The sequence below is a fragment of the Lycium ferocissimum genome, chromosome 5 (genome assembly GCF_029784015.1).
Source record: "Lycium ferocissimum isolate CSIRO_LF1 chromosome 5, AGI_CSIRO_Lferr_CH_V1, whole genome shotgun sequence".
Lineage (NCBI taxonomy): Eukaryota > Viridiplantae > Streptophyta > Magnoliopsida > Solanales > Solanaceae > Lycium > Lycium ferocissimum.
Window position 1 is genome coordinate 57,505,674 of NC_081346.1, and position 9,589 is coordinate 57,515,262.

Consider the following 9,589-nt stretch of genomic DNA (forward strand, 5'->3'; position numbering starts at 1 on the left):
TCATAATTTCTCAAAGATTAGCTCATGATTGCATCATCATTAGCCCTCATATTATATTGTAATCATTATGCCAATATAACTTGACCCAATCAATAGCCTAATCATAAGTATAGGAGTGAATATACATTATACATACATGATCTCTGACTAGTGGAATAATATGATATTACTCACCCGAAATCCGAACATTGCCCTTCCATTAGTGGTAAATTAGTTGGTAAATTAGTTGTTCAAATATATAAAAGAAATTACACGAGGCCTAACCAATCTAAAATATAAAGTGTTGACTAACACACACACGATTCTTGATAGAAAAGTACGAGAAGCTAGAATTTGATGGAAAACCGTTCTCTATTATTCTCTCGGTGGCGGCCCTTTTTTTTCGTGCAATTGATTAATCCCCAAACAATAATTCTTTTTCACACCCCCTAATGTATCTCATATTCTAGTATGTGGGCTAGGAATAAATGGGCCTAGCCCCTTTCACGCCCGAACCATGGCAAGGCGTAACACGGCACTCGGGCCTTGCTGCATTATCAGAAGCGAACCTACGTAACCTTGTCAACATGGGCATCAAAGCAATATATCTATATGATGCAATTTAAATGAATCATGAAAATATAATTTGCGGAATAAGTCTTGAAATTATGATAGCGTGAAAATTCATGAAAACGTAATAGTACGCAACGTAGGCAAAAGCGTGAACTAATGCTTCTATGAAACATAAAGCATGTACGAATACTAACTACCGGGACATGGCCACAGACTATATAGCGCATACTAAATATATATAGACTCCGTGTGGAACCCGAGAGGAGTGGGGCTCGATGGGCGATGCGGGGTGATCTGCGCGCGCGGGCGTATGCTCCGCGAAAATCGGTATACGCCGTAGTGCGAGGCCCCGAGAAACAAGGGACGTTAGTACATGGTGAATAGTACTAGTATGTAAAACCTGTTTGAAACGAAGAACATGGCACAACGTAGGTATGGGACATCCAACATGTAACTTGAACATGAGCATGAAACGTGAGTAAAGTACGAAAACGAGTCATTCAATGAAAATACATGTATATAAAACTTCTTGTAACGTGGAATGCTATAGTGTAACCGACAACATGATGCGGTACTTGCGCCTACCGGAGAACACTCACACCTTGCCGGGGGATATGAGATTTAAGTAATAATAGCGTGTAAGGATCAGCTAATGAAGGTTGAGCAAATCCTACGGTGGCAACGTAGTTTCGAGCTATCGAGCCTTCTCGGTTAACTAAGCAATCCCAAAAACATGAACATGATATAGTTGGCTAAGAAGCCCATGAGTTTCGTGAAATAACTTGTAAATAACTTGTAATCATGATTTCACGAAATAGCTTGTAATATGGTTTCATGAGATAACTTGTCATAATCTTGCAAACATGTTCTTGATTCGTGAGTAGAAACAATAGTTCATAAATATATAGATATATAATTTGACTTTGAAAACATGCTTGTAACTTGCTACATAAAATCATAAAACATGATAAGAACACGTGAGGAATAATTCATGATTCATGGATTAGTGGGTTCCTAATAACCCCGTAATGGAAGATTAGAATACAATAACGAATATGGATACAAAATTCATATACATAAATACATAATTACGGGTTACCAATATATTGGGTTTAATGCCCTAGGGTTTGAATTTCATGAATATCAAGAAACGAAGCATGGGAAGAACGTAGAGATTCCACATGTGGATGGAAGTTCTACATACCTTAATTGCTTCAAAACTTGAATTAGAGACTTGAGTTTTTGAAAAGATTTCCCAATTCTTGATTCTTGAATCTTGAACGAGGTTTAGTTCAAAGTGTTGGGTGGAGGAGATACCAAAAGCAAGGAATCCAAGATGTTTAATCCACACTTGTATGAGCTCCACAAGGAATACCAATGGTTTAGCTGCTGAATAATGAGTCCCAGACCCTAGAAAACCTATTTATAGGATGTCCAAAAACGAGGAAAAACTTTCAGACGAAAATACCCTGTGCACCATGTGCGGTTCGCACATGGTGTCGCATGTGCAACATGCGAGTCGCATGTTGCACCAAAACCGTCGCAGGTGCTGCATACCTTCACGTCTTCTTTGGTACTTCTGCGTCTTTTGATGCGATACCATATGCGACTATGTGTCACGCGATGGTGTCGCACCGCCTAAGTCTTCTTTGGCAAGTCTACATGAGATGCGATCTCCACGCGACTGATGCGATTATCGCAGTGATGCCTTAGGAGGCTCGTGTTTTCTTTTGGTTTCTTTTGGTCTAGGATCATGCTCAAGGTCCGCGTTAATGGTACGGGGTGTTACAAAAGATACGGGGTGTTACACCCCTGTCTTATAAATTACCTAAATTACTTAGTCATCCAACTAGCACATAATAGTGTAAATTAGGCTCACTAGCCACTTAATTAATTCTCCAACTCATACCTTATATGAGCAAATAAAATTCCTATGAGCAAACTATTCACACATTAAATAAATATAGTTCAAAAAGTACCCGCCAATTAAATCACCGTGCCACCAATTCCCGCAAGTCAAAATACCTTTAAAAAAAAATACGGAAAGGGCATTTTAGCGGAAAAGAGTCCAAAAGTGCTAAACGACCAAATGGGTCGTTACAGTATATAAATATACTGAGACGATATCATGGAAGATGCTTCGGTCCTTCTCTTATTCCTCCATGGTACCATCAAGGAATATATGTATACTGAGATGGTATCATAAAAGATGCTTCAGTCCTTCTCTTAGTCCTCTATCATGTTCATTTATTAAAAATGATACACATTTCTCAAAAAAATCCTATATGATACCATCGTCTTATATACATATACCGTGATGATATCATGAAGGACTGGTTCTCCTTCAATGAGACACTTCTCAGGATCATGGTACCATCGCGGTATATAAATATACTGAGACGGTATCATGGAGGACTGCTTCAGTCCTTCTCTAAGTCCTCCATGATACCATCATGATATATAAATATCTTTGCGATGATGTCATGAAGGAAGGGGTTTGGGCGAGGGGGGCATGTCGGGTATTAGTTTGGGCTGGGCTGGGTTGGGCAGAAGCGAAAATAATTTGGAAGGGGGCATGGGCGGGTAATTAGTTTGGGTTGGGCGGGCAATTAGTGATGTATTTCCTTCACGTTAGTGCAGGCGCAGCATAGCGTCATGGTAGCGTTAGCATAAAAATTGACTTAAGATAAAGAATGAGTCCAAAAAATGAAAATATACAAGGAAAAGACAAAACAAAACCACATCTAGCAACACTATAGGATTAAAAATTTTGTGAGAACTACAGATTGCATCCTCCCTTATATATAGTTATGTAAAAAATCACTTATCTAAATAATGAGAAATTTGGTAAAAAAAAACTCTTAATACCTTCTCAATTATATAAAAAAATATTTATTCGGCTCAAATATAAAATCTCAAAATACCATAAAATATGAACCGAAGGAAGTAAAGAGGAACAAAAAATTCACAAAAAGTTTCTACAATTTAATCTACACTAATTACATATGCCCACGTAAAATTGACTTAAGATAAAGAATGAATCCAAAAAGTGATACTTTAATAGGCAAAGAACAGACAAAATGAAGCCATGTTTAGCAACATCATTTGAGGACTACAAAATTTGGGATCCTCCCTTATATATAGTAGTAATTAGCTGCACCCTAAAACCGGCACTGATGCCAATTTCTCTTCGTAAAATTTTGAATCAGGAACAATACTTTTTTAGCTCAAAATATTTTCAGTAGAAGAAAATTTTGAAGTTTATTCATCTGCATGTCAATGACAGAGACAAAATATGAATATGAGAAGATAAACAAAATAAATTAAACACTAAATGTTTTTGTGCATTTAGAAAAGAAAAATTAAAATAGGCAAAAAAATAAAAAGCATTTGCCTTTAAATATAAGTATTTTCCTTTTTCCCGTTTTTACCGTTCGTTATCTATAATGGCGAACAATTAAAAAAAAGTGCTTTTGACAACGTCCAAATCCGCTCCTCAAAGAGAAAGTGTACACAATGATATGCAATATAATTTACCCAACTATGAGTCGGGGTCGAATCCCACAGAGAACAATATACTAGGCAATCAAGCAAGTAAGGAATTTTCACTTTCTACACTAAGCCAAACACTTTTTCAATATTGATTTTTGATTTAAAATCTAACAAAGATAAAACTAATCTAGAAAGCAAGTAAAATGAGCAATGGCCATAAGCAAGGATTAAAGGAAAATTAATTTCAAGTAACGATCCAATGTATTTCACGATTTTATAACTAAGAGCGAGTCTAGGTTAATAGATAATGATTTCTAAAATCTCATTGAAAGTGTTCCAACCAAATCAATGAATTTCACCCTAAGCATTTCCAAGCCTTAGAGTGTGATACTAAGCATAACCAATTGAATCTCAAGTTAACTTTTCTATTGGGCAAGATATGTACCTCTTCAGGAATGAAAAAAAATCGATCTACTTTCATTTGGTATTTTGGCCTATTCCTAGCTCAAGTTATTAGATAAGGTTTAAAGCCCCAAATCCTTGTTAATTAATCTTTCCCAACCTCAATTTTCCTCTTCTGAGCTCAAATCGAAGTAAATGGGTAAGTCCTAGGCTTAGCTAATCCCTTAAGAAACATTAAACAATAAGATTAATTAAAGAAACAAAGACCCATTTCGTTAGAAATAAAAATAGTTCAATACATAAGTAAAACAAGAGATTTAATTCAACGCTTGATAGTGAATATTCTCATAAACAAGATTCAAGTGAGAGAATAAAATACAACGCACTTAAATATGCAACACATAACAAGGAATTGAAGAAAGGGTTAAGAGTTTTCTCATTAAAGCACTTCAATCTTCTCTTCCAAAGGGTTGGTTGATGAATCCTAGCTCTCCAAGCTTGAAAAATATGGCCAAAGGTGAAAGTAATTTACCCCAAGTCTTGCTTTTATAATTCCCCAATTTTTTCAATCAAACTAAGACCAAAACAGCCCCATATTTTCACATTTACAAAACTATGCAGTTTTTGCACTTCTAGCTATTTTTCTCATTTCTTTAATTCGGCCTCTTTTTGACTTGTTTTCACTCGATTGCTTCCCAATCACTTCGAAATCACATAAAACCTGTAAAATGGAAGTAAACGACATTAAATGCACTATTTTATCAATCAAACTTAGAAAAATTTTAAGATTAAAGAATAGATAAGTTGGTAAAATACCAACTTATCAAACCCAAAACCTAAACTATTGCTTGTCCTCAAGCAAATCAAATCATACAATTTCCTTCAAAGGACTCCATTCAAAAGTGCACCAACATCATACCAAGTCAAAAAGTCTACTTTAAGCACAAACACATGACTTTGATTAGTAGCAACAATTAATCCAAAGCATATGAACACCAACTTCTCAAAAACTTTTTTTTTTTTTACTTCAAGTGATTCAAACAGGTAACGACCCGTCCGGTCGTTATTTAATACTTCGCGAACCCATGCCCAATCCAGATCTACGATCGTAAATAATGAGCCCTATGGGGTGTTTTAAGAATTAATAACGGGAAAAATCAATTTTGGATAGAGTTAGAAGTCATGGGCCCAGGGAAGGAAGTGGACCACTATAGCGGTCAAGGGACCGCCACAGCAGTCCCGCTATAGCAGAACACCGACCGCCGCAGCGGTCGAGGATGGGTAGTGGTCGCGTTTTGATCACTTAGTTTATTTTTCACCCTCTTTTTTAATAAAAGACTCTCCAAGGCTGCTGTTAGGTTTCCACACGAAGGAAAAACCCTTGACACCAAGAAAAGAGACTCTTTCTACTTCCTCCACACCGTTCCCCACGACTATCATCTCTCATGGATTCAGATGAAGGTTAGGAAGGCGAGCAATTCATGGGAATTCAATTGGTGTTCCGATAAGGTAGATTATGGTTTAAGTTAGACTTTGACTAGTGAATCGTACATACTTTTAGAGTTGGCGGGAGATTGCATGATTAGGTCTTCGGACATGGAGTTTGGATCCCGCTATAGCAGAACACCGACCGCCGCAGCGGTCGAGGATGGGTAGTGGTCGCGTTTTGATCACTTAGTTTATTTTTCACCCTCTTTTTAATAAAAGACTCTCCAAGGGAAATTTCGTTAGGTTTCACGAAAGGAAAAACCCTTGACACCAAGAAAAGAGACTCTTTCTACTTCCTCCACACCGTTCCCCACGACTATCATCTCTCATGGATTCAGATGAAGGTTAGGAAGGCGAGCAATTCATGGGAATTCAATTGGCTGTTCGTCAATAAGGTAGATTATGGTTTACTTGAGTTAGACTTTGACTAGTGAATCGTACATACTTTTAGAGTTGGCGGGAGATTGCATGATTAGGTCTTCGGACATGGAGTTTGGATGGGCATATATTCGAAAACTTAACTAAAACTATGTGTAAATATTAGCTAGGGTAACAATGAATATTTATTGAGTGGTGAGTGCTATCATCGTTGAGAGGTATGTGTTACGGAATGGGAATGGATTATGCATCAAGGCTATAAGGGGGTATTTCATTGTTTAGATTATGCATCCCTAGGTGTATTTGACCTCCGTCTTTATTTCCAAGTATATTGAAATATTCGCATGATTGTCATTCTTGTTAATAAGAGGTTTGTATTGAGAGGACTGAAGGAAATCGTGATTAGTACTACGTCCATCAAGGGCATGATTCATGACTTTGTTTGATTTATTTGCATCATTGCATTACATTGCATGTGTTTATGAGGAAATACATGAAGCAGGAAAGTCTGAGTATGGGGCAGTTGTGTTATCTAGTCATATGGCCGTTTGGGTTGAATATGAGAAATTTATATGATGTGGATCCGCGTCCGAGGTTCTTTTTGGAGCGGAGGATTTATGGCTCGGGTCCGATGAGTATCCGGAACGAGTGGTACATGGACACCATGGGTCCCCTGCAGGCCATGACTACTAAGCAATGACACCAGTTAGCATGTATGTACAGCGTGGTTGGGCCCTTGCATCGCATTACATCTCATATTTCTATGTTATGCATGTGCATACTGCCAGTCGGTTATATTGCTTGTGCATCTTCTATGATTTCGTTGAGATTGTATGGGGTGGTGGCTATTATGAGGGTAAGTGTAGTAGCGGATTTCAGATAGTAAGTTATTCCCTATGTGCGTCACATCGTAGTAAGTGAATTGGGTAGACAAACTCTACGGATAAAAAGTAGGAATTAGAGGTTAGGGTGAACGTGGAGACAAGATTCAATTATTTGGATGAAAGGAAGGGAACTGTTATGATTAATTAGAAAACATGTAATTCTTGGGAATAAAAGAAGTGAATAGCTGGAGTAGAGAGGTAAGAGAGTGACATTGAAGAAATCTATATTGAGAATCCGAGAGCCTTTGACTTATCTGCTATCTCATTGACTTTATATTGTGTTACGTGAACTAATATTAGTCGACCTATGATGCTTACCAGCACGTGTGGTGTACTGATACTAGTCTTGCTACATCCCTTTTGGGGTATAGGTATGTTGCAGGTTTAAGTTGAAGTTTTTTCATGTGAATTACCAGGCATTCTCCTAGAGCCTCTCTTATCTCACTCTAGAAAGAGGCTGGGTCATTTATTTTGTTTTCTTTGGGTAGTAGGAGCTCTTGTACCTGCCTAGACTAGATCCCGGAAAATTCTTGTTACACCCCGTATCTTCAAAGAAGCACTTATCAAATTTGAAACATAAGTACGTTGAGTTATGGTTAAGTAAAACCACTTTGAAATATAAGGAGCAAACATTATTAAGTATATTTAATGAGTGAAGGATGTATATAAGGTATACCGGAAGGTTTTATAAGGAAATGAGTGGAAGAATGGAGTAGTACGACTTTGGAGAAAGAATGGGTAAAGTTTCGTGTGAATTTTTTGTCCAACTTGAAGGAAGAATATCTCTTAGCATATGAAGTGGTCTAAGGTGTTTCAAAAGCCTAAAATGAAGTTCGTCGAATCTAGTTTCCAACGCAACGAACCGCTTGTAGATAGGATATCGGAGTAGAGAATTATAGACGTTACAAGTTCGGCTGACAAAAGCGAAACGCGTGCTACAAGATGCGCTACGATAACCGACTCTACAAGATACTTCTGCCTACAACGGTGACCCCGAATTTGAACCTTATAAAAGGGGCAAAACCCCATTTTTTTCACCAAAAATCAGATTGGGAACTCAGCAACATATAGGGGTATTTATGTCATAAAGAAAGTGAGGAATTGGAGTGATTTTGATTAGTCGAGGCTCGGGTAGCGCATAATCGTAATTCTAGTATTTGTTGTGCGGTGAATTTTGACGTGGATTCCAAGTGAATATTGAAGATATTGCTATTTCAATAATAATAAGGTATGAATTTCTCTTTATTAATATTACTTTTGGTTTATTCACGAAGACAGAGTGATTAAATAGTAGTATAATGAAGTAGTTGGTTGAAAAATCGGATAAGCATCATATGGGATGTCTTATGGAGTATTTGGACATTGATGGTAACGTTGTTGATGATAGTATTGTGGTTGTTGTTATTAGTTGTTGGTATTGTGATTTCGGGTTAGGGATATAAACAGGGGAGATGCTGCCGAAATATCGGCAGATTCTAGAAAGAGTTAATCTAAAGGCTTAAGATAAGAACTTGATAGCGAGCCTAACAATTGTATGTATTCCCTTGATTGTAGATTGTGAGTTCGAGAAGTAGAAGTTGGGCGAATAGATAAGCTTCAAGGTATGTAAAGTTATCCCTTCTTTCTTCTTTGGCATGAATTACATAAGATGAGCAAACGACGAACATACATGACTCCAATGAACTCTAGTTCTCAGTAGTACTTGACGTGATAGTTGTCTTTGATTCTCAAGTGTTGGTTCATTCTAATTGTTCTCTTGAATCCCAAATGATGATTCATTTTGTAGATGATTGCTCCTATTACTCGTGCACAGTTTCATTGCATTGTTCACCGAGTCCCTCATTAGAGGGTCGAGTACGTATTATATTTCACTGAGTCCCATTATAGGCCGGGTACGGTATATATATATATATACATATGATATACATATATATATATATATATATATATATATATATATATATATATATATGACTCGCCTCGCCAAGGTACAAATGCATTGGTGTTCTTTGGTTATCGTACTTATCTCTTGTCATCTTTTCACTCAGTCATGATCTTCATTACCGTACTTCGTACTTTACATTCAAGACATCTTCGTGCGACTACGCTTTTCTTCGAGGGCTGCGTTTCATGCCCGCAGGTACATATACTCAGTTTGGTGATCCTCCAGCCTAGGACTTCTGCTCAGCAGCTTGGAGAGCTCCATTGTTCCGGAGCTTGAGTCATTTTGGTATAGATCCTTTTGATATAGACTTATGCATATTCAGGGGTACGGCGGGGCCCTGTACCGCCATATTTCACTGTTATACTCTTAGAGGTCTGTGGACATATGTGGGTTGTATATATGGTTTGGTCAGCTATACAGATGTAGTTCGTTTTGGATATTTCCGCGT